The sequence below is a fragment of the Artemia sp. Qi Xiang Cuo genome, chromosome 21 (assembly GCF_049724085.1).
Source record: "Artemia sp. Qi Xiang Cuo chromosome 21, ASM4972408v1, whole genome shotgun sequence".
NCBI classification, from domain to species: domain Eukaryota; kingdom Metazoa; phylum Arthropoda; class Branchiopoda; order Anostraca; family Artemiidae; genus Artemia; species Artemia sp. Qi Xiang Cuo.
The window spans coordinates 39479970-39506589 of record NC_142814.1 but is presented as its reverse complement, the minus strand read 5'-3'; the positions used below and the strand labels follow the sequence as shown (position 1 = coordinate 39506589).

General features: G+C 37.1%; 1 pseudogene across 1 annotated transcript in view; it reads left to right on the top strand.

The window, feature by feature from the left end:
* LOC148939537 (thimet oligopeptidase pseudogene) overlaps nt 1–26279 on the top strand; it is a 68645-nt pseudogene extending 42366 nt beyond the window's left edge. The window contains exons 2-4 of the transcript XR_016143531.1: nt 3661–3861; nt 24231–24370; nt 25976–26279. The product of XR_016143531.1 is annotated as a thimet oligopeptidase pseudogene (transcript). The remainder of the gene's footprint in view (nt 1–3660; nt 3862–24230; nt 24371–25975) is intronic.
* Nucleotides 26280–26620: the final 341 nt, after the last annotated feature.

Sequence of the window (26620 nt, the reverse complement as noted above, 5' to 3'; positions counted from 1 at the left end):
TGTTTATTAAATTTCTAATAGAAAGCATGCTAGAAAGCAAGTCTCACAAGCTGCTAAAAAATTGCAAAGATAATCTGTTGTTGAAGGTAGTATATTTTCACAATTGGCTAATAACTTGATTACTGAGTGTCATTTTGAAAAACTTCAATTTGAAAATTTCAGGTTTTGCAATTTCAGAGTGCAAGGATAGGTATGAAAATGAATGTTAACATCACTAGGAATAAGTGAAGGTGAAGAGGTAATGTTGAGTAATGAGGAAATTGATCCATTGAACAATTTATCTTAGCTAGGTAGTATTATTAGTAAAGATGGTGGGCGCAGTGAGCATGTTAAAAGTAGCAAACCAAAGCCCAGGGTTTTTTTTCACAGTTGAAAATGTTCTGGAAGAATAGGAACATAGGGAGAGTAGTATATACTGGGACCTTTTTTTTAAAATACAAAAATCATATCAAGTGGTTCACTGAAGAACTGGTTTATAGATCAAATGAAAGACTTATGCACTGCTCTCTGTTTTTTTTTCACAATACAACCAGGGTAAAATTCTCCCTCATGTGATACTTTTATTAAGTCACAAATGGTGATGTATGGAAGCTAAAGACTTCTTCATTCACTTCCTCTGAACCAAAAGAGCCAGTTTTCAAAGAATCATCATTTTTATCATTCAGGACCAAACTGTCTTCACTGTTTGGATTTATAAATAGTTTCTTCTTTGTGTAGGTGTTTTTCCCTTCAGCAGCTATCTCATCATTTACTTTGCTGATCTTTGCTTTTCTTCTTTTTCAAGCTGAAGTTTGAGGAGTATATCAGTCAGAATTTAAAGTTCCTTTCTTACATCCTTGGCCATATTGGGTAATGCATGGCCAAGCTTTAGGGAATGGTCTGACTTTTTCAGGTGTAGCTGGTTCTTGATTTGAAATAGGAGTGGATGAGCTCTGATCTTCTTCATTGTTCACCTGAGGGTCTTCAGGCTGACAGGACTAAAGGGGGCAGGTGCATCAGGATTAGAAGCAGCAGCCTTGTCAGTGACAAAATAGGTAAGAAGTGTGAAGATTTCAGGATTATAGGGGAATATTGCAGTTTCTTTGAAGCCCTTTGTGATGCTATTTGGGGTGCACAATAGAGGAAGACTCTGTCTAACAAACAAAGTAATTTCATATATGTGGTGTGCGTGTAACTGAACCCCAACCAAGTGAACCACCATGCAACTGAACACCCATGCAACTCAACCACCATGCAGCTGACCCACATGCAACCAGACCCCCATGCAACTCGACCCCATTTAACTGAACCCTTATTTAACTGAACCATCAAGCAACTGAACGTTTAATTGAACCCTTGTGCAACTGAACCACTGTACTCAGTTTTTTGGCGTTGTACTAATATTAGACAATATCATTGGGTAAAACACAAGTTAGAATCTTTACATATTCAGCCTTGTTGCAATTGTTTGTCTTATAAAGTCATGATATAAAAACCTGTCAAGATGATTCATAAAAAGCTCTGTTTTCTTGTGACAAAAAAGAAGGAAAATTGGACGTTACAAATCATTAAAGCCAGATATGTTTCTCCTTTTTATGTTGGTTTATGTTTTATTTCTCTGCCCTGTCACTGTCAGAAAGTACCCCTCCCCCTAAAAAATACCCCTTTTAAAATACCCACCGCTAACCGAGTCACTTTTGACTAAAAAGGACTAAAACTCTCAATTTCTGATCGAATAAGCATCCTCCGAATTTTCTACAACCATGAGGCTGAGGTGGGAATGAGGAAGGGGCAGTCCTCCTCTTATACGAAATGAATTCTGCTCATTTTGAATATTTTGCCACAAGATAGCAACATAACATGACCAGATGATTTGGCTTTCGTTTCATACCACAAGCACTAAATCCTACTGGACTAAAAAAGAATAAACAAAGACAATCTAAAGGTAAAATATTTTTGGGAGGATATTTTCCAACTTTGGGATAGGTTTACTCAAAAACGAAAATTTTAACATATCAAAATAATTGATCTGGATATTGGAAAATCAAACTAACTATGCTAGATGGCCTCTACAGACTATTTAGAGAATATTATATAGCAGAAAGGCTGCTCGACCCACTATATACTGCATCCTAGTATATACAACTCTCCCCAAAGTCTGCACACCAAGATTAGAATATTGGAAGCTACAGTGATGACAGTGGTCAGATATGGTTCTGAAGCAAGGCGCTCCAAAAAATAGAGGAATACTTTCTAGACGTTTTCATCTAGAAGGCTTGAAAGCTTTCATCTTTCATGAGCTTGCCGTCAGAAATTTTCATTATGTCATGAGCTGTATACCTATAAAGCAATACCCTGTTCTTGAAGATCAAATTCACTTTCATGACTTTCTGGAGTTCAGCTTTGAGCTGTTTAACCTTGCTTTTCTTTGCTGTAGCTAGATGTCTTGCAACAGTACGATCGGAAGAGTCAGTAAGACCTCTAGTAAGCTTAGAAATTAGAGCCTTTGCACCCGGTTTTTCAAATATTGAAATATGAAGTTTGTCAATACAAACTGCTTTGCTGCATAACTTGTTCAGCTTCAGCTGCTGTTTCTCTGTACACTTTAAATAACAGGTACTAAAGTTAGACTACGGGGCCTAGCCTTAAGCTCTTCATTGACATAAAGAGAAAAAATTCTTTTATTCCGACAAATTATTAAACAAGATATGTTTTACATTTTGTTTGGTTTAGCACAGTCATTAGATCATTCCAAAACAATTCTTCAGCAGTAAATAGTAGAAGCAGCTGTGGGATAGAGAGCCTGACGTCTCAAAGATCTGTTTATAATTTCAAACAGAATCTATCAGCCAAAGAGTTGGCTATTTCGTATAATTTAAGGCACTTGTCCAGCTGGTTGCTATTTCGATTCGTAGATTAAGCAAAAAAGCTAACTAGTCGTCACTTTTTTTTAGATCATGTGGTTCCAAGTCTTTGTTCTGAGGATTTTTGTTTGTATGATTAATCTTTTTACAAGTAGCATTTCTGATAATTTTATTTTAGCTTGCTGAAAGATCTTAACTAAAGTCTACAGTATATTTAATAGCTATTAATTCATTATTCAGCTTGTCAACACCTGAATACTCAATCACTTGCTAAAATTCATCAATCACTCACATCAATCACTTGCTAAAATGCTAAAATTTTGATATTGGTGCATCACATGTCAATCATGGAAAGCAGATATATCTCCGTGTTGTAAACAAAAAAGTTAGCTTTCCTCAATAATCAGCCCTGTTTATGCTCGTGGTAGGTATATAGGCTTATGATTGAGGTAGTGGCTCATAAACAGACCCCCTGAAATAGTGTTCTCACCTCACAGTTTCTTCCATTATTTTCAAGTCCTGACCAATCCGTTTTTTCTGAATCCAACCCTATTTACACGTCTGCCTCATAGTCCTATACCTTAGTTAGTATTTTTGGCTTTACAACTGCTAGAATTTCTTATAATTTTTTTCCAGGTCTCCTTGCGTTGTGGTAATTTTGCTCCCTCTTAATGGCTGCTTTTTTTAATTGTTGCTAATAATTTTTTTTTTTACATTTATTTGATTGCTGTGATAGTACTGTGTTCTCAACACTTTTTTCCATTCTGCCTGTTTAAAGTGATTTATGAATAACCTTCTTAGTATTTTTTATTTTTAGCCACCAGGCAGTAGTTTCTATATTGTTTTACCAAATTCAGCAATGAAGCCAGAAGGTGTATATTTAGACTACGATTTTCGAAAATTGACACCAGATAAAATATTGGAGGAGGCGAATAAGCTTATGCATGACACACAACTTGTGTATGACTCTTTTGGGTCACTCGACATTAAAAGCTGCTCTTACGGGTCTGTTATTAAGGTAAGACTGTAATTGTGGCTGTATTATAATTTATTATTGATTTTAGTAAACAACAGCTATTGCAGTATTAGATATAACAAGGAAGCAAAATATTGTTAATAAAGCTTTGTGCATGGTTAACGTGGGCCATCACAGAGGAATAGGTTATTCTTCATCAGGAAGAATCATTCGTAGGAAGATTCTTATAGGTTCTATAAACATTACGCTGCAGGGGATAAAAATGAATGAATGCCCTTTATTACCTTGGGCAGTGATTCCCAAAGTGGGCACTACCTCCCCCTGGGGGGCATCGCAGGAGACCAGGGGGCGGTGATGGGCACAGGTGCATTTGGGGGCGATCATTAGCTGTAGGAGGCGGTGAATGCACAAAAGAAAAAAGAAATTATTAGAAAAATGGTATTACATATAAAATATTAATAAATGAAATAAAATAATGTAAATTAAGATTTACAAATGTCTTCGTTTGTTAACATGGTTTTGGTGTTGTTTTTTCTTCTCTTAATTTATTTTAACTTATTCTAACTTAACGAATTTATAAATCGATCTATATATATGGTACTAATAATAGTATAAAACAAAACAAAGTATTTAATACGTAAAAAATACCTGTTCCATTTGAAGAGTAGATGACTAAATTATAGATTGTAAAATTATAAAGTAAATATTATTCTCATAAATTTATATATGAAAGAAGATATCACAACTTTGAAACAAGAAGAAGTAGTTTACCAACCTTACCACCCAATTCCAATAAACTAAAAGAAGAAGAAGAATGCAACTGGTTGTAATTATATGTGCTTCACAATTAATGATATCATGTTTATTTATATTTTATTAAATATTTCAATAAAAGTTTTATTTTTTCTACAGATAATAATGACTCTATGATTTGGAGGCTACATTGTTCTAACTTCAATTTTGTGTGTCAAAGATAGGACAGCATTTTCCCAGAGTAGATAATGCAATTCCTTTGAAAATGCAATTTCTGTTATTTGAGTAGAATTTCCAACCATGGTATAAGCCCTAGGGTTCGACCAGTACATAAGGAAACATGTTAAGAAAACACTTGTTACTTCATAATATTCAGGTTAATCCTAATTAGCATATTTTGCTGGGGGATAACCTTTATCTTTACTTCTTTTCTTGTATTTCTAGTTTTTCTATCACATTTTTCAGTATTTATGTCTATTCTCAAAGTCTTGAATATCTTTTAAAAACAAACACCCAAGTGAAATTTAAATAATTGGTGAGTATTATTATTATTTTTTTGTTGTAATTATATGTGCTTCACAATTAATGAATTCACAATTAATAAAAGTTTATTTTTTCTACAGATAATAATGGCTGAACCAAAGAAAAAATGTAGACAATATAATATCGAATATATGAAATCTGGGCTTTATTGAGTCGCCTGTAAATATTACAATGCTAATGTGTCTGATTTGCCAGAAAACATTATCAAACGAAGCTATAAAGCCTTCTAGAATAGAAGAACATTTGACTAAAGTTCGTGGTGATAAAAAAGATAAGGATTTAAGTTATTTTCGTACACTAAAATAAAATTTAGCCAACAATCGACAATGGCAAAACTCTTTTCAACCGCAACCTCACAAGATGGCGATGGCTTGCATGCTTCTTATAATACTTCACTAATGATTGCCAAATCAGGGAAACCTCATACTATTGGTGAAGAACCAATAATACCGGCTATAAGTGAAGTAATACGGACTGTGTTACACAAAGCCAGCATTTGATATTATCAAGAAAATTTCTTTGGGCGATAAGACAGTGCAAAGAAGAACTGATGGAATGGCACAAGACGTTGAAGATTCATTGTGTGGCTATTTAAAAACACCTCGGTTTTCTTTTCAGCTTGAAGAATCTACTTTGCCAGGAAACGAAGCTTTGCTATTAGCATTCGTGCAGTTTTGGAAGGAAGAAGAAATTTGCCAACTATTATTATTTGGTAAATATTTGCAAACTGGCACGAAGGGAGAATCGATAATTCTTTCATTAGATGAGAAAAAGAAAAAGAAATAATTTTTTTTAAAGAAAAAGGAATACATCTGAGTAAAATTTAATCCATAGCCACAGATGGTGCCTCCAGCGATGGTAGGGTGCTACAGGGTTTCTCGCATATTTAAAAAAAGGAGGTGCCGAATGCATTCATAGTACACTGTCATTCATTGCCACCGCCCAAAATTTAAGTGCACGCCTATATAATTGATTACAATAGATAGATAGATAGATAGATATTTATTGCAATAAAAGCCACTTTGGGCCATGGCAAAAAAAGGAAAATCACACAAAATAATAACATGATTATAACACTCATAGCAAAGTATGATAGCCTACATAACAATAACAACGCAAAATTACAAAACATTACAAAAACATAATAAAGCACACGATACCATTAAACTAACATAAATAGATAGATGTATGTTACATCTATCAAGGGCCATGACTACAAAAATAACAAACAAGAAAACAACTTACACACATACAACAATACTTTCCACACTCACCCCACCCCTTTTAAAAAAATCTATCTCTATGTGACATACCCAATTTTATATACTTTGCTATCATTCTTATTGTCCCATAATTTTTTGATCCCATTACTGAAACCAACCACTCACTTGTCCCCACATTAACAAAAAATAAATCTTTCCTTAGATCCTGTAATTCGGGACAAAGGGCCATGAAGTGAAGCAGATCCTCCCCATTTTCTCCGCACATAGGGCATGAGTAAGGACCCTCCTTTACCCTTACCCTCCCTAAACATTTCCTCCTTTCTCCAAGTGCTAGAAAATTACCCCTCCCTGATATATACCACTTAATTTCTTCACTATTTAAACCCGCTTTAAAATATTATCATATCCCCAGACCTCCTTCCATTGCCGGTAAATGCCGAGGGACACCGAGGCTGCGACTTCACACTGCCATTTCTGAATCTTCTGATCTTCAAACACTCCCTTTACTAGTTTTGCTACATTTCCTACTTCCAGTCCTATCCCCTTCCCTTCATTCCAAACACCTGATAACCCACAACTATTTAAGATTTATTTCACCTGGGAAGCCCATGAACATTTTCTTCTATCCTGCAACACCTCCAGATAAGCTGCATTTACTAACCTATTATTATGTAAACCAATCACCTTTTCCCAGTATCCTCTCATTCTAACCAATCTTTTTACCCTCAATGAAAACAATCCTAGATCACACTTTAACACCAGACTATTAAATTTCCCGCTTAGCCCTAAAAGTCTTCTGAAACGTCCTAAATAAATTCTCTCTATTTTTCCCCTTTTTCAAACCCCCACAGTTCCCCGCTGTAACTCAATACTGGGTCTACTTTCGTCTAAAAAACTATCTTCTATGGCTTAATATCTACTGGTCATAAATGCCTTAGGGAACTCTTCTATAACGCCCATGGAGTTTTCTGCCCCATCCAACTAGCTATTGGCACCTGATCACTCCATCTCCCTGAACTTGTGAAGTTACATCCCAAATAAATATAATCATTAACTTCCTTCATCTCTTTCCCTTTAAAATAAAACTTATTCTTTTCCCTTTCATCATTTCCAAAAACTAATATAACTGATTTTGCAATATTTAAAACTAATTTTTTACTCTCCAGGTAACTATCCAAAATCTCTAACATCTTTTGAAAATCCGGAGCCGATTTCGCAAGCAATACTATGTCATCTGCAAATAATAAACAAAACAGCTCCAGCGACATTAATTTTAACATAGGGACATTTCTATTTCGAAAATACTGCTCAATATCATTAATAAAAAGAGAAAACAAACGCGGTGATAGAGTGCATCCCTGTTTGAGGCCTACATTACTTAAAACTGGCCTAGAATAAGAAATACCTACCTTCACTACTACTTTAACCACCTCGTACATTTTCATTATAACTTCTACTAACCTAATTGGCAATCCTAATTTCACCAACACCACTTTCAACAAACTCCTTGAAACTTCGTCAAATGCTCCCCTACTGTCCAAAAACGCCGTATATAGCCTATTTTTCCTATGCCTCGTATATTTACTAACTAAAACCTGTAAACAAAATATTTGATCAATTGTACTATAGTTTTCCCTAAACCCTGCCTGACATTCAATTAATATACCTTTATAATGAAACCATTTATCAATCCTACTAGAAAGGACTCTAAAAAATAGCTTACTGATAGAACTTCCTAAACTTATCCTCCTATAGTTCTTGTGTAGGTTTCTTTCTCCTTTCTTAAATAATGGGATCATAATCGATATCTGCCAATTTTGTGGCCATAGAGGTGTACTTAGAATTTCTGAGAATATCAATGCCAGCACTGGCAGTATCCACGCTCTTGACCATTTCAGCAGCTTAGTTTGTACTCCGTCGATGCCCGGTGCTGACTTCCCTCTCATGCTTTTCAAGGCGTGCCATATTTCCTCCTGTCCAACCGGTTCCAGTAGTTTAGCGTCCTCTGAATCCAACTCAAAATCGGCTGTTTCTTCTAAACTATTCATCTCCTCATTAGCTCTCTCTTCGTCCTCTTCGGTGTATATCTCTTTATATTTTTGTTCTAAGTATTCTGGCCAGGTATCGGCGTGAGGAACTGAATCAGTCAACTTTCTATTTTCCGTTGATTTCCTAGTTAGCTTCCAGAACTCCGTTGTATCATTCACGCTAAATTTCTCACGTGTTTTTCGGCTCTCTTCCTCTTCAAAGCTTCTCTTCTTCAACTTAACTAGCCTTTTATATCTCCTTTGCTTGTCCCTTAACACCTGCAAATTATTTTCCAGATCACCTGTACTACTAGCCTTAAGCAATCTAAAAGCTACTAAAACCTCCTTCTTCTTTTCCTCACAATCCTTATCAAAAAAACTCATCAAACCAGTACTTCTACCATTTTTTCTCCTGCATGCCACCTTAGTTCCAACCTTATACAAAACCCCCGACAAAAAATCCACAGAACCTGCTATATCCCCTTCCCTTGCCATATCCTCACTCTTCTGAATAAATGAATCCAGCCCTCTATCCTCAACTAGTACCTTTTTCAACTTCTCCTCACTATCATTATCAAACCTCAAACCTTCCCTCCAATCAAGCTCATAACCCATCTTTCTCTTAGCCCCAAACTTCTTTTTCCGGCTATCAGCCCATCCTCCCCCTCCTAATTCAACCCTAATAGGCACGTGATCCGACCCAGCAAGCGCCATCACCTCAAAATCCACACAACAAGAAAGAAGCCCCAGACTAACAACCCCATAATCTATAACACTTGGAGATCTACCCGAAAAACATGTAAAATCCCCCACTCCTTTATCCTTCCCTGTCCTCCCATTCAAAATAACCAAATTCTGCTTACCACAAAAATCCAATAATTTTTTCGCCCAATTATTCTTTCTCCGGTGACCGTCCTTACTCGTCCTCCTCCTAACCGACGGCTCAATCATATCAACTCCCTTAGTTTTTCCTAGTTCGAGACCCACCTCCTCCTCACGGGCTCCTTCATCCTCCCCTGTATATCCGTTAACATCCCCTAGAAAAACTAAATAATCGGACTGAAACTGTTCTGAAAACGATCCATATCATTATCTAATATCTCCCAGGTATCCTCATCACTAAAAGTGCTAGTTTCCGGCGGTAAATACACTGAATAAAAGATAAACGAGTTACTACCTAAAGGTACTCGCACCCATACTAGATTACATGAAACACTTTTCAATCGAGATAAATTTCGCCATCTATTCGTTATCAATAATGCCACTCCTCCATAAGTTCTACCACTCTGCGATTGCTTTCTTTGTGATCCAAAATAAGAAAAACCTTCTATTCTCTCCTCTTTTTCCAGCCACGTTTCTACTAATGATACAACTGAAAAATCACAACATTTAAGAAGACACTCTAATTTAAGATACGAAAAGCCCTGAACATTCCAATGCGCTAAATGACACTCGTAAATTGCACCATGGCCCTGCTTATCCTATCCACTATTTGAGCCAATGGGTTGTGACGAGTTAAATAGCCGCCTAGCCTCCATTTTATTAGGGTCGTCAGCTCTAACCGACTTGCTCTTCTGTCTTAGGTGGTCATCTGGGCTAATAATTTGTTGGCTGTTACGTTTGGGAGCCCCCACAGGCCCGACAAAAGTTGATGTGGAGCCTTTTTTAATAACAGGAGTTTCACTGTTCATCCCATTTATTTCGTTATCACTACTAAGCTCCTCCTCTACACTAAAGAAAGATTGAATTGAGGATGAAGATCAAGAACGCGATCTTAAATTGCAAGGTTCTTCCAGGTTAAACCAATTATTTTCAGAAACCAAACTCTTTACTAAACTTTTTTGTGGCACTGATAAAGACCCAGGTTCAGGGAGAAACTTTTGCCCAAAAAGCTATACGTAAAACACTGTTGACCAATATATAACTTTGTCCCTCTTAGTCTTGCTTCTGTATTTTCTCCTCTAGCCCGTTCAAGAAAAGGCTTTAGGTGGTTACGAATAGACAATTCACGCTTTGTATAATCGGGACTAACACCAAGACCCACCCTTTTCAGGTGCGCACTTGAACGCAATATAGTATCACGAATGTAACCACTTGTAAGCTTAACCAGCACCGGTCGCGTGCCTTGTTTAGCGTTTAGCCGAAAAATATCTCTAATGTCCATCATTTTCAGCCCTAAATTTGGCACATGTAAGTTGAGTGCTTTCATTACATCTTCTCGTAACGAAGAACCTTTGTTTGTAGGATCGAAATTATACAGGACCAAATTACACTTTTTAGACTCATTTTCTAGTCTTTGCAATTTTACGTTAGTAGCCGACATTTCAGCTTACAAACTTAAGTAATCTTTCTTCAATTGTGACGTATCCTCCGAGAACCTGTCTACTGTCGAATCAATTCGCGACGAAATAGCAGATAGGTCGTTTCTCAGTTCTTGAACCTGCGATGAAACTATTTCTATTCCGTTCAATTTTTGATTGATTTCTTGTAGAGTTTCAGAAAAATTAACAGAAGTCATAATTAATCCGGAAATATAGTTATAATAATTAGAAAGATTACTTATCTTTCTTTGAGGGCCGAGCCTCACAAATGCATCCGAGTGACTATTCCAGTGCCTGTAATTATTCACACAAAATTTCTGCTTAACATAGCAAGTCTTATAAAGTAAGATTTCCACTTAACATGACAATTCTTGTCAATGGGAACTGGTTTTTAAAGTTATTTCACAGCCTGTGTACTTAGATGTAAGCGGAATGAATGCTGATGAAAACTGGGTCAAGTTCAAAGAAACTAGATTTCAATTTATAATCCTCTTCGCTAACTAGGTGTTATCTCTTTGAACTGTGAATCAATACTGTTTAAGGAGAGAGCTGTTTAAGGGCTCATTTAAAAGCTTATATTTATACCTAATCACTTTTTATAAATTCAATTTGATAGCACATTCCCATAAATTGCGCTTTTGGTTATTTCCCCTATTTCTTTAAATGAAAATAGTGGCTTTTCCAATAAAATGACCAAAAAATGGTGTTTTTCAAAACTTAGGCAGGAGCAAAAAACTAAGGGGACAAGGACTTCCCTTCTCCTCAATTACCGCCGTTAGAACTAGCACACAGGCTCCATCGTAGAGTGAAGTTTGAAGGTTCAATTCAAAAATATTGATCATTCAAGCTTAGTTTTTGGTTGCTTTTCAGTTGAAAAATTTTTAGTTTTAGTTAATTTTTTTTTCGCAAAAATTTTTTACTTTTAAGATGAGTAGGCGATTTATGAAACTTACTAAGAGCGTCTGGAGGGGGATTATATGTGAGGGGTTTTATAAACCTCCAGTTAAGGGCTTTGGACCGTATTTACTGCAATCGCACCGTTCTATGTTGATACTACCGCTGCAACCATGATCTTTGCTCGTTTTTTTTATATTAAAATTCCGTTTTTTAGAGTTTCGGTTACTATTGAGCCGGGTCGCTCCTTACTTACAGTTCGTTACCACGAACTGTTTGAAATCGATAACCTTGTAGTGCTTATGTGCGTTGATGCGATTATCATTTAATCGATTGGAACATGGGGATTCTTATTGTATGGTAATGACTATCATGTAATGAATAGGACAAAATATTGGGAATGGCCTGTTAGTCGTGTGACTTGGAGCGCGTTCGCCTTGGAAGAAAATTGACATTTTGAGTCCTGGCGGGGTCAAAGAAGTAAGGGAAAAAAAGAAAGAAAAAAAGCATTGTAAGCTTCGGGTGTTAAATAAAATGACAGAAAGGGTATTATTTGGCAGTGATGGTTGCGCAATCATTACGTGACCTTACAGAAAGTTTGCACTGCCACTACGTAAGGTGCGAGCTGTCATTTGGTTACAAGCGGGGATTTCTCATGGGCTCCTGGCAGGGTTTCGTAAAACTGCGTCAGGCATATTAGACTGGAGCGTTTGAAACGGGGTAAGTCGTGTGACGTCATTGGAGTCCAGAGGGGTGTGTCTTGGGAGACTTGCCAACTGTGATTTCCTTCAATAGAACGGTGGCCACATTGCGTAGGTGTGACGGCTTGAGGGTTTGATAGTTCCACTTCTCTGACCCTTTAAAGGCGAGGCCGTGTCCCGTGATGTAACATGCGCTTGAAACGGGAGTGTGTCGCTTGACGAAACAGGGCTTGAAATACACAGGGATGTGTTGTGACGTCAGAGGGCTCCGCTAGAAACAGCTGATTGCATTGCACAGGTGTGAGGGACTTCATTTCCCCTTTTATTTGAGCTTGTGATTTGAGGGTGTGTGGCGTGACGTAACAGGGCTCCGGTAGAAATCTATTGCTATTTTCCCTGTCGATGCTGTGACGTCAGAGAGCTCTGGTAGAAACTGGAACCCCCCCCCCACTACTAAAGTCATCCAATCACAATTGGACATTAATGTACATGTTTCTAAACTTTTCTTCTGCAAATGCTTCTAAAACGGTTTTAAAATATATTTTCCTTGTGTCCTTACTTTTAATCAACATAATTGCTTAACTATTTAGTCTATCCTGATTGTTGTTGATATCACGTAGTTTTATTTTATTGGTTTTAGCCTGGAAAATGATCTCTCTCCAGAAGCAACATTTACTGGAATTGTAAAGAACATTTCACAATTTCGGAATTCATTTATTCATTTTAATGACAGCGCGAAGCCCGATTGGGCCCAATCGCTTCAATCACCCTTTATCCGGCCCTGTCAAAATGATGCACTGGAAGTGCCTTTGGAAAAGCCACTTTTTTCCTTAAAAAAATAGGGGAAATAACCAAAAGCGCAATTTATGGGAATGTGCTATCAAGTTGAATTTATAAAAAGTGATTAGGTATAAATATAAGCATTTAAGTGAGCCCTTAAACAGCTCCCTTTTGTTACGGTAGCCTTCTAGTTTCTGCTAGTCAGTAGGGGTTTTATAAAACCATATCTTAATTATGGCTTTTTCAGGCGAAGTCGACCGAGTAAAAACAGCCTTTTGCTAGTCAAAAAAACAAACGTCGTAATAAAATAATCAAATAAATAAAATATCAAAATTAGTCTTTTACTCGTTAATGAATCCACGTTCCACTAGCCATACCGAACAGAATCCACGTTCCACTAAGTATGATGACGAAAATGCAATCAACAATTTTCGAATGACAGCCCAAATTTGAGGATAAGCTGTAGGGATCTCCTTTTGCAGCCAGAATTGTTGGTAGCCACTTTTGAATTTTAATTTATCATCTGTAGTTACTTCCATTAATTCTTTTGTAACTCTAGAGTCTTCTGTATTTGCACTTGAAAAAGGACCCAAAATCCAATCAGGTACATTCATTTTTAATAAATCATCAAATTGTTTATTAAAATCTGAATGGAGTGCATCCACGTACTCACAATCGTAAGAACGTATCCACAAAACAGGATTCCTGATAAATTTAGAAAGTGGCTTAATTCCCCTTGTCCGAAATTTCCCTTGTACACAAGAAGTTTTGTCATAAATGCAGAAAAAACAGATATTGTTTTTATTAAATTCAATTCATCACCTTGAAGTTGAAGATTGCTTTCGTTAAATTTTTGAAACAAAGCGGTTAAGTACGCGATGTCACTTTTGGATTGAATTAGTTTAAATCGCAAATTCTCATTTTTATCTTTTTTAATGAACTCCAGCACCGAGTTAAATAGCTTGTAAAACCTATCTAAGAAGGTACTCTATGACAACCATCGAATTTCTGTATGAAGCAACAGACGATTAAATTCTTCATCGTTTTCAATACAAAGCTGCTTAAATAATCTGCCATTCAATGATCTGCGTCAGATTGTGTTGATAGCTTTAATTACATATTGGCTTTTTCAGGCGAAGTCGGCCGAGTAAAAACAGCCTTTTGCTAATCAAAAAACAAACGTTCCAGAAAAACATGTATGGTTTTGCGAAGTATGGATAATGAACTTTTATGTTATAGACTGAAAGTTGTTCGTAGCTGTCAAGGTTGTTTGCAGTATTTTCTAGGTGTCTTATCTCTCCTAGATCGGTGATAATTAGAAATTGTATTAAAAATATGTTTTCAACTGAAAATAAAGAGTAATATTAAAACTTAAAACAAACAGAAATTATTTCCAGTAAATAAAAAAGATCATGCCAGTGTTGTTTCTACATTATATTTTAACCAAAAACGAGCAAAGATTAATTTAAAAAAACAAAGTTTCTCCGAGGGAAGTAAAGATCGAAGTTGAAACTTAAAATGAACAAAATAAATACTTCACAGTCTATCTAACATATATCAGTAAAACTAGTAAAAATAAATCAACTGATGATATTTCCCTATGTTTTTAGGATTACAGAGAACAAGCGCTTTACTGAAAACACAAAAGCTCAAGCATAAAAAGCAATAATATTGATTTAAGAGTCAAAAGTGAATACGTAGTCTCACAACAACAAACTAATCTATAACGCTTATCATTAGTCTAGTCGCTTAGTCCACAAAACAGGATGGTTCGTGCAAATTTGGAAAAAATTATGAAACTTGGTCCACATATGCAGTTTGATGTGCTCTTTCGAATGAGACTGGGACACAATCGATCCGACCACCCTAGGGGGTAAAAGTCACCCAAAGGGGGAAAATATGAAAAAGTATCTTTTTGCCTATTTCAGCTTGATATTTTGTGATTATATTCGTTATTAGATAAAAACAGAAGGAAAGTGATTGGAAAAGTGCTTGGATTGTTCCACCACCCTGGGGGTGGGGGCGGGAGTGAAATTCAACCAACAGGGGGAAATGAGAAATGTTTGTTTTTGCTATTTTTAACTCGACATTCGGTGTTTATTCTCGGGTATTAGAAAAAAAAGAAGAAAGTAATGGAAAGTTCTCGGAGTGCCCTAGTAACTTAAGGGGGGTGGGGGGGGGCTAAAGGGGGTGAAAACTGTCACGAAGGGCTTCGATTTTTTTTCTTAATTTTTTTTTCCAGTATCCTTAAAAATTCCAAAAGAATTACTTACAACAACAGAAACATTACTGCTGTTTCTCTGTTCACCCATGTTTCTGAAGTCAGTAGCCCTTCGGTACAACAGTCGATGAACCGAAAAACTGAACAAAATACTGCTGAGAATGAATAGAGCGACAATGAGGTGCTATATTTCGATGAATGGTGTGAATCAAGAAAAGAATTCAGCGCTCAGTTTAGTTACTGGTCAACTGTACTTGATATTGAACTGATTTTGTTGATGTTCGTACGATCCATCCGCCAGGCAGATTTTATGCCTTATATCGATGCTCTGCGAAATATTCTGCGGTTGATGTTCGCTCTGGACCGCACGAACTAAGCCAGATGGTTGTCGGTGCACGAACCCAGCTGTATTTTGTGAGTTTATGAAAGGAAAATTCACAGTTCGAAAAACAAAACATACTTTTTCTTCTATGGAAATGGATCAAGCGCAAATGGATCAACATATGAACGAGAAAATGAAAGGAACAGCCGGTTTGATTGGATTCACCGAAAACCCAGATGCCATGCTTCGATGGATCACATCAGGTCCCGATGTTCAAAGGACCGCTGAGGAGTATGAAGAAAGTTTCACAAACCCTTCTTCTGAAAAAAACTTGAAGCATCACGAGGACACACCAAAATTACAGATGCGATTCATGTACCATGTTCAGAACTTTCTTCAAGTCATTGAAGGAAGCGGCAATCCATTTGCTGAATCAGAAAACGACCTTCTTACCCTTGAAACGAGGAAGGTCATGCCCAGTAACGTAGTACACAGCGCCAGGAACGCATACAAAATTGGACTCGACCAATATAAGAAGTTTACCGAAGAGCGACTGACAACATGCTCCACGCCAGTCACAGATGTTATTAAGAAAAATAATCGGCCACTATTCACAAGTGTGATAGCCAAGAAACCGTCAAAGACGAAACAAGAGATTTCTAGTCTGAGAAACAGTTGTTTTTTGTTTGGTAGATTGTACATTGCCTGCCCGTCTCGAGACGGCGAGATCAACGAGTTTTTTAAGCACGAGAACCAGCCCACTCCCTTGCCCTGTCCGACAGCGGATCCCTTTGGAAAACTGGAAAATCTGACCTTACAACTTGTTTAGAAGCACTGCTGGACATACCAACTATTATTCCTCGAGTCCGTGGAAAAGTAATCGATGGATCAGCCTTGGTTCATATGCTTGCACCCGGCTCCTGCAAATTTTTCAAAGATCACGCGGACACAGTTTTTCTACCGTGCATTCATAGCCAACTAGAGACGGTCAGTCGCGTCGACGTTATATGGGACAGGTACATCAAAAGCAGCTTGAAGAAAGGAGAGGTTTTGGACAGTAAGCCAGCCTAAGATAATCAACTCTTATCCCTCGGAACTGGGCTGCTTTCCTCCCTTCCGACGAAAACAAGGAGCAGCTGTTCTTTCTTTTAACAGACCACTTGGCAAGCATAAATTTGTTTGGAAAAGAAGTTTATAGTAAAAAGGATTCAGGATGTTGTGCCTTCGGTGTCAGCTGCTCGAGATGATTTGGTCCCTTGAGATCATGAAGAAGCAGATGCGCGAATTATCCTCCACGTTCGTCACTTTTACCTGTCTGGTCACCAACAAAAGTTATGATACGAACCGTAGATACAGTTATGCTCATGGTAACTGTGGTCGCTTGCTCATACGTCCCACTTATTGAGCTCTGGGTGGACATTATTGTGAAGCAGCAGTGCAAAACCATCCCAGCTCACGAAATTCATCATACGCTTCGCCCCCAAAAGTCAAAAGCTTTGCCTGGTTTCCAGGCGTTTACAGGCTACGATACAGTATCTTCCTTTTCTGGCATTTGAAAGAAGAAAGCCTTTGATGTCTGGAGAAGTTATCCCGATGCAACTGACGCGTTCTTGGATTTGTCGTCTGCGTGGACTGCTACGAGACCGCCGAACGCAAGAGCTACTGGAGAGATTTTTAGTTTTATGGTATGAGCGGACAAGTGAAGTCCAGGGTGTTGACGAAGCGAGAAAAGGGCCTTTTGCCAAGATACGGCAGATTGACCGCATCCCACCAACATCCGACGCCCTTCTTCAGCACACCAGACGTGCACACTTTCAGGGTGGCCGAATTTGGGGAAGAGCAGGTGACCCCGTTCAGAATCCTCCTTCCCCCCTCTGAATTTAGATGGAAGCTGATAAATGATGAGTGGCGTCCTGTCTGGGCGACGCAACTCGAGGCTTCCAAGGCGTACAAAGAACTGGTCAAATGTGGCTGCAAGAAAGCCTGCAAAACACCATGCAAGTGCAGGAAGGTTTCACTACCGTGCACTGATCTGTGTGTCTGTAATGAAGCGTGCTACAGATCTGACGCCAGCAACGAATAGGCTGCTGAACCAGGGCACCAACTGCGTACCACTTTTCTTTTTTTCTGATTTTTACCTCTTTTTGTTTCTTCCTTCAGTGATTAAAGTTATATCTTTAAACGAAAGTTATAGTAGTGCATTTGACTCTTAAAGGAGGGGGAACGAGGGGTGAGGCAGTTGTAGTTTTGCGCGTGACAGCTGTCATCTCCGGTTTCTTTTGTCCAGTGCTTGCCACCTACTCCCAGTAGGGTCACCATAACCACCACAGCCAAAATTGAAAAGAAACTCAGTTTGGTATTTCCCCCCTCCCCCAGTTTTCCCTCTTTCCCCTATCCAGGATTTAGGATGTAATACTGTACCACTCGATCTTGAGAATGCCTCCTGAAATGGCCAGAACAAACTTAGAGACAGCAGATCAGAAATTTCCTTTTTTTAGCCTTTCCCCCGGGGGAAATATTTACCCCCTGTTTCCCCCCTCCCAGGACATCCTCTGCACTTTTGCCATGGCATTAAATCAGTCACTATATGAGATTGAATAAACAAACCGAATACCAATTTGAAATAGGCAAAAACAAGTATTTCCTGTTTCCCCGCTGTTAGGTGAATTTCGCCCAATTTGAATTTTACTTTTATACTGTTAAAAGTACCCTTAAATGGTTTACCTTTACCGTACCAAAACGTCTATTTTGTTTTGTGTTTTAAGTAAAGCGATAGATCTCTGTAATCCTACATACATAGGGAAATATCACCATTTCATTTATTTTTACTAGTTTTATTTATATATGTTAGATAGGCTGTGAAGTAATAATTTTTATTTGCTTTAAGTTTCAACTCCGCTCTTCACTTCTCTCGGAAAAAGTTTGTTTTTTTAAATAAATTTCTTTATAATACGAATTTAACTCAGAAGTTCTGTCAGATCTCACATATTGAAGCTGCAATAAATGATAAGGTACACGTATAAGAGATAGAAGGGATGTAAGCGATTTTTTTCAATTATACTTCGAAAAATATTTTGATTTCTTTTTAAATATCAAATCTGTTGGAACATAGGGAAGCAAAAAAAAAAAAAAAAAAAAAATCAAAGATAGTGGTAGGTGGTCCATGATCATCATCATCGATACCATGATCATCATCATCGACATTTAAAATCGAAGAATAAATGGATGAAGAGCACAAAACGTGGTCAATGTCAATAGGACTTCCAAAGTGATGAATATAGGTGAAAGGTAGAGATTTAGGAATGATGCGGTATAGCGGGAGGCAATCAAGAACATAATCCTTTCTAACACAGTCAGGATTGATATTTGTATTAAGATCACCGATCACTATGTAATTTAGAGATTGAGACGCTATGCGTTTAATTAATTTTATCAGAGAAGCACAAGCTTTCGTAAAAATTGTAATTGAGCGACTAGATCTATTATCATGCGGAAAATATGAGTTGATCAGAATAGTTGATCCAACACGGATTGCGTCCCCCTGATGGACGGCCACTGGTTACCCTGGCAGAGGTAGAAAATGCTATGTGGTTTGGACTTCGCAGAATATTAAGGCTAGCTGAAGTAAAAAATACTCCACTAGATCGTACTGGCTGCATAGTTCATCATAGAAAGCACAATCGCGCTGCCTAAGTAAAGAACGATGTTGGCACAATGTATTATTTATTTTCTCTGCTTTTAGGCCATGGCACTTCATAAAGAAGGAGTTGGTGTGGTCGAAACTTTGAAAAGGGCTCATTCGATTGGAAATTGAAAGGGATAGTGCCCTTTCTAATAGTCCAAAGTGATTGAAGGGTAACTAACGCCCCTCTCAAGCCTACCATTTCCCCAAACATATCCAATCAAAATTTTGAGATAGGCATTTTGTTCAACATAGTTGAAAGTTCTGGAAATTAGGTTTTTGCCAGTGTTGTCGTAGAAACTTCAAAAAGGACTCATTCATTTGGGAATTGAGAGGGCTAGTGCCCTTATAATTAGTCAAAACAGATTGGTGGGTGAACGCCCCCGCAGTGGTTAGTGACCTTTTTAATCGTCGAAAGTGATTGGAAGGCAACTAACACCCCTTCCACGCCCACCATTTCTCCAAACTTGACTTACTTGACTTATCGCTCTTGCTCAGCAGGGTCGCCAGCGTAGAGGGAACTGGTTGACAGCGCTGTCAGTGTTCTCCAAGCAGCCCTGTCCAGGGCTAAGGATGGGACCTCATTTGGGTTGATGTTGCGGTTGAGGAGACGTTGATATCTTCTTAGTTCTTTTTCTAAAAGAAGCTTACAACGAGGCTGGTACAGTGTCAGGGCATTCCAAGTGGCGATATTAATGCCACTATGGTCAACTATGCTCACAGGAGTACGTCCTTGGGCAGGCATGGGTCCGATTGGGATAGTAGGTGGTACATCAAAGAATGTGTATCTATTTCCTTTCGTAGCAAGTAATTCCCGGAGAAGGGTTGATAGCCCAACATTCCCTCGGTGCAATTAGTTCTCCGATGGCTAGCCGGATATCCAGAGGCACGTGAAGTCAGCTCTGCATGCGCCATGAATGCATGGGAGCAGACTTCGGACGAGCACCATTACCTCCAATTTCCCCAAACACATAGATCAAAATTTGTAGATAGCCATTTTGTTCAACGTAGTTGACAGTTTTGGAAATTAGGTCTTTAAGAATGACAACCCCCCCCCCCACAGCCCTCTGGGCAAGGGTTGTAAATTATGCCCTGGGGGCATATAAGGTTTTTATAGAAAGTGTTGTCGTAGAAACTTCAATAACTGCTTGATCCATTGGAAATCGAAATGGCTAATAGCCTTTTTAATAGTCCAAAGTAATTGGAGGGCAACTAACCCCCCTCTCACGCCCATCGTTTTCCCAAACATATACAATCAAAACTTGAGATATCCATTTTTTTCAACGTAGTTGAAAGTTCTGGATATTATGTCTTTGGAGATGACAAGCTCCAAAAGCCCTCAGGGCAAGGGTTGTAAGTTAAGCCCTGGGGGCATATGAGGTTTCTATAGAAAGTGTTTTCGTAAAACTTCAAAAAGGGCTCATTCGATTGAAAATTGAAGGACTAGTGCCCTTTTTAACAGTTGAAAGTAATTAGAGGGTAACCAACCCCCCTCTCACGCCCACCCTTTCCCCAAACACAACCAATTAAATTTTTTGAGATATTCATTTTGTTCAACGTAGTTAAAAGTTCTGAAAATTAGGTCTTTTAGGATGACAACTGCCTCACAGCCCCTAGGGCAAGGGTTTTAAGTTATACCCTGGGGGCATTTAAGGTTTTTATAGAAAGTGTTGTCGTAGAAACTTCAAAAAGGGCTCATTTAGTTGGAAATTGAAAAAGCTAGTGCCCTTTTTCATAGTCGAAAGTGAATGGAGAACAACTAAACCTCCTCTCACGCCCACCATTTCTCCAAACACATTCAATTAAAATTTTGAGATAGCAATTTTGTTCAATGTAGTTGAAAGTTCTGGAAATTATGATTTTGAGGATCCCAAAGCCCTCAAGACAAGAGTTGTAAGTTATGCACTGGGGGCATATAAGGTTTTTATAGAAAGTGTTTTCGTACAGACTTCAAAAAGGGCTCCTTCGATTGGAAATTGAAAGGGGTAGTGCCCTTTTTAATAGTTGGAAGTCATTGGAGGGCAAATAGGCCCCCTCTCAAGCTCACCATTTCCCCAAACACATCCAATCAAAACTTTGAGATAGCCATTTAGTTCAACGTAGATGAAAGTTCTGGAAATTAGGTCTTTGAGAATGACACTCCCCCCAGAGCCCTCATGGCTAAGGTTGTAAGTTATGCCCTTGGGGCATATAAGGTTTTTTTATTGAAAATTTTGTCGTAGAAACTTCAAAAAAGGCTCATTCAATTGGAAATTGAAGGGCTAGTGCCCTTTTTAATAGGCTATTCGAAACTGATTGGAGGGCAACTAACTTCCCTTTCGCGCCCACCACTTCCCCAAACACATCCAATCAAAATTTTGAGATAGCCATTCTATTCAAAATACTCAAAATATTATATAACAAGGCTTTTGGGGTTGACTCAAACCCCAGAGAGTAGGGGCAAGGGTTGTAAGTTATGCCCAGGTGGTATTAAAGGTTTTTATGGAAGGGATTTTGTACTTTACTGCAAAAAAGTTCTTCTAAATGTTTTCACTTATAACTTTAAGGAAACAAAAATTATTAAGATTTTAAGGAATAAATATCAGTATATGTATATTAAACTGACAATGCACATTTTTTCAGTAAAGTACAAATTATATTCTGGCTTTTATAAAGCATAGGGTTTAGAACCCTATTCAGATTAATTTCTGCTCGTTTTGAGTTTGACTTATTTTAATTTCTGTTTGTTTTGGGTTTCATTAATTTTTTTATACTGATTTGGTGTAGTTGTATGTTTGGTAAATTATTTGATTCTATTTTTATTCATTTTTGGTTTAATGGAGTTCTTTACTTTTTTGAAAAACTTATTTTGTGCAAAAAGTTTTTTGGTTAATCAATGAAAAAGTCTGTCCTTAGTTCCATTAATATTGTAGGATATAACAGAAAACTGAAAAGTCATTGATGTGGATGCGGGTCTTTTTCTGGTCTGCCTTGCATAACAGGATAAACTAAGCTGTAAAATGGGTGGTTTTTATCGCAGTTGGCATATCTAGGGGTTGGACAATGCATGGTTTTTATCTTTTGTAGGAATGTGTGCTCCAGCACAACGGGGACTTTTGGGAGTATCAACCAGACGAGCGTGTTGAAAGTGTTTGGACATTTAAAACAGTATTTGGCAGTTATTTGTATTGGTAGACCCAAAAGAATTCGTTGCCAAGCTTCACTCTTTCCTTTAAAAAAATTTAGGGAGAATAAGAGTCTTCGAACTCAAGTTTTACGGACAGAGATGAGCCAAGTCTCTTTGCATTTTATATGCCATTTTGAATAGAGAGTATATCAGTGTTCCTTCCGGTTGGTACACCTCGTATTATTAAAAAAAAATCGCCTTGAAAGCTATTTAGTAGCAGTACCAGTCATTTTTTCATGCAGAGAAGCACAAAAATCCTCACTAGCTGATTTCTCAATGTTTATATACCATTTGTCTTTTATGGGCTTGACACTGCGTACTAATTCACAACCGTTGACCTTATCAATAACTGTTTTCCGTTTCAGAGGATCAGAAAGGTTCAGTGGGTATATTCGAAACAACTATGGTTGAATGGGTATCAGCAGTTGAAACAGGTAGGGGGAGTTTTGGATATTCAAGCTGGTAGTTATCGAGGGCCGAAGACATACCAACGACAGTCTGATGCATCTGGTTGATTTTGACAAATAGCGAAGAATAAGCAGTTGCTGGAAGGCATGTTACTTCGGTGGGAAGCTTAATCAGAAAAGTTGGAACAGATTCGCCACTCCTATCTCTAGCTTTTAAGAGTGAAATAATATCACTAAAGTGGATTGAAATAGCATTAGAACTCTTTCTCACGGGACAGTCCTCATTGGGGGCACACATCTCTCAAGGTTTAGCTTTTGCATCCCTCACTTCATTTATATCAGCAAAAAAGTTCATTCTATATTTCTTAATCTTGTCATCATCAACACCATTCAATTGATTACTTTGCACATAGTTTAGTATTGGTGAATCAACCGGTTATTTTATTACCTACTCAATAATAGATTCTACTTTGCAGTATAATCTGATTAATCCTATTAAAGTTAACTTAGGTCAAGAACTCACTTGAAATAAAATATGACCTCACAGAAATGAATGCAGAAGGCAATAATATCCAATTCAAGCTAGATGTTACCTCACTGAACTCTGAATTGAAACTGGGACCACGATAGTGGCACCACGATGTGGTTATCGTGACTACTTTCTTGATTATTGACAACAGGTAAATAATATGTACATGACAATTTGTTTTTTTTTAAAAGGGTTTGGGTAATGATTCTTAAAATATAAAAATGGGGTCTATTGAAAAACATTTAAAACAGTATATTAAATCGTAGACAATGCTGAAAAAAACACTGCCATCCATGCATATGTGTCTGTGAAAATGTCTTCCTTCTAGCTTCATTCTTAGATTTGTTCAACCATAACATGTCTTATTCATTACGCTTAAATATTGGTGTTATATCTAAATTTATGTCAGTGCCCTAACTATTAAGCATCCTAAAATGATTTTCTTTTGTTTTTGTTTGTCCATTTTTTGTCGTCTCACATCAATCATTGCTGACTTTTTCAAAACATTTACAAAAAGAATAAAAATGTGAAAGGTAAAGCCAGATTTGTATTTATAGACTTATAAAATTTTGCTGAAACTATTTTCCATGCTGTCGATTAATTAATATTATGTATTTTTAATATATTAAATATATTTGTGTACAAAATAGACAATTAAAGGACTGTTTCAAAGCTGGTGTAGAAATGCTAGCAAAATTGTGATGTTTTGAAAGTTGTATATTTTTTCGTGTTTAGATAAATCTTTTTAACCCTTTTCACTCGTTTAATGTTTGGTCCTTTGTATACCTATAATAAAATACATGTGCCATTAAGCAGATTACCTTTATTACTGTGTCTTAAAGCCTTTATATGACGCTGAAATTGATTTCAACATGAAAAGTTCGCTCCTTGGGTTTATACAGCATGTTGCTGACTGCAAGGAGCTAAGAAATGCAAGCTATGAAGCCGACAAGAAACTCAAAAGCTTTGGAGTAGACATGAGGTAATTACTTGCATTTTTCAAGGTGTATATATTCAGCTTAACATAATTGTAGCCCACGGAGCAGAAATAAGATAAAGAATTTGGTTCAATGGTGGATAAATTTCAAAGGAAAATGTTCGGTTGAAGTATATTTAACAAAAAATTATGGATGGTCTATATTTTTGCCCTTTTGTAACTTCTGCTATTTTCACCATCTTGATTCCTGGGGATAAAATATGACCGTGTTTCTGAAAACTAAACCTTAAATATAAATGATGGACCCTCACAATACTTCCAGCCCTTGGTCTCGAAGGCTTTGGGGGCTATAACATCCCCGGAGGCATAGATATTTGAACTTTAGTCTATTTCCAACATTTTTCAACCAAAAAGTTTTAATATGCCAAAGTCATACGAACTGCAGTCCCCGTTTTAAGTGTTCATTTTCAGGTATGCCAGATTCTTAGACCTCAAAGACAAGGAAAAAGTTTGTTTCACGATATTTACTTACCTAAATGAGATTTATTAATTGTTTTATATCAAAAGCTCTTGAAATAAGAGGTATTCACATTAGATTTTGCCTCTAGCATTAATTACCGTCCCCATTTTAAGCATGAATTTCCAGTTAATATAGAATACAAGGTGACAAACGTGTTATTTTGTAAGCCAAATCTATTTTTAATATTAAGAGTTTGCCCTAACCAGCCCTCTCAAGTTTCGATAAAATAATAGGCCTGTTAATAGGTGCGATAGAAGGCCTGTGTAATCTCGACTTCGACTCTCATTCATGAAGGTTAACAAAGACATCAACATCAATAAATTACTTTCTGGGACATTTTGCGGTTTGACTAATGATGATTGGCATAAGGAAACGCGAGAAATAATGCAACCAGAATTATAAGAGTAAATCAAGCACTTTGTTGCCCTCAGTAGTTCTGAAAGTATGTTGATAAGAACAAATCAGCCTGCTCACATGTAATTTTGTGTTTATGCCTCTCAAATCGGACGAAATTATTCGATGAGATCTTTAAAAGACTGTTTAGCATCCATTTGAAATGAGATGTTAGTAATACAAACATATAGAAAGTGCTATTTTTTGTTACATTTGATAATTTTGTTATTTAGATGTTTAATCTTTCTGAATACTATAGATTGGTTTACCTTCTAATCAATTAGTAACAGAGAAGCAATTTCTTTAGAACTAGCCAACCTGAACCTGTTCGTCTTTCCTTAAATTTCATAAGAATTTTTTTCGAAAAGGGAAAATTTGTTCTGTCCTATCTTGGGAGGCATTTTTTGGCTGTTTTGCTTGATTCAACAGTTTGTTCGGCGAGTAAATTTGTATTTTAGGTAAAAAAAAGGTATTTGTTTCTCTATTTTCGTCAAGTGACTTTACTTTGGAAAATATCAGAGTGCTTGCAGTCTTTATTTGAATGCTGCACACTCATGTTCTAGTTGAATAACCGAAAAGTAAAAAAATACTACCTTTATTAATGATTTGTTTTTCTCCAACTTCAGTATTAATTGATGACTCCTTTTTTTTGTATAAATGAGTTTATGGAAAAGTTTATTTCAATTTATTCATTGTTGCTTTTATCTGTTCTTAGTGGTACTTTCCTTTTTTTATAGCCTTCGCAAGGACATTTTTGATAGCTTGGTGACACTAATGCACATGGTAAACACGAGATCCTTAAAACCTGAAATTAAACGCTTTTTAGAAAGAAAAATTGTAGAAGGTAAAAGAAATGGCGTTGAGCTAGAGGAGCCCAAAAGGAAGCGAATAAATGAAGTCCAGAAGAGACTGATTGACCTGTCGCTGGAATTTGGCATTAACTTGATTGAAGATACTACGAAACTTCATCTTTCAGTGGAAGAACTTGATGGTTTACCTGATCGTTTAATTCAAGACATGAAAACAGTAGGAGTTTATTAATCGTTTATATATTTTGTAACTCCCCCTCCTCTGCGAGAAAGAAAGAGAGAGGAGAGAGGGAGAGAGAGAGAGATACCTCTTTAAATAATTTTTAGAAAAAGGAAAGTTTGATAGAAATTTTTGTGAAATAGAGCTCCCAAATATCTGGGACGTAGAGAGGGACTAGGAAAGAATTTATGAAATTATGTAAAATCAGAAGTCCATCCATTTTTTATAGATAGTGCATTGACAATTGAAAAATCATAAAGGCCATGTACACAAAAAAACATAAATAATAGTCACCTTAATCAGCAATCACTAATCTTTCCAAATCTGATCACATAGAAAACGCGTAAGATGAA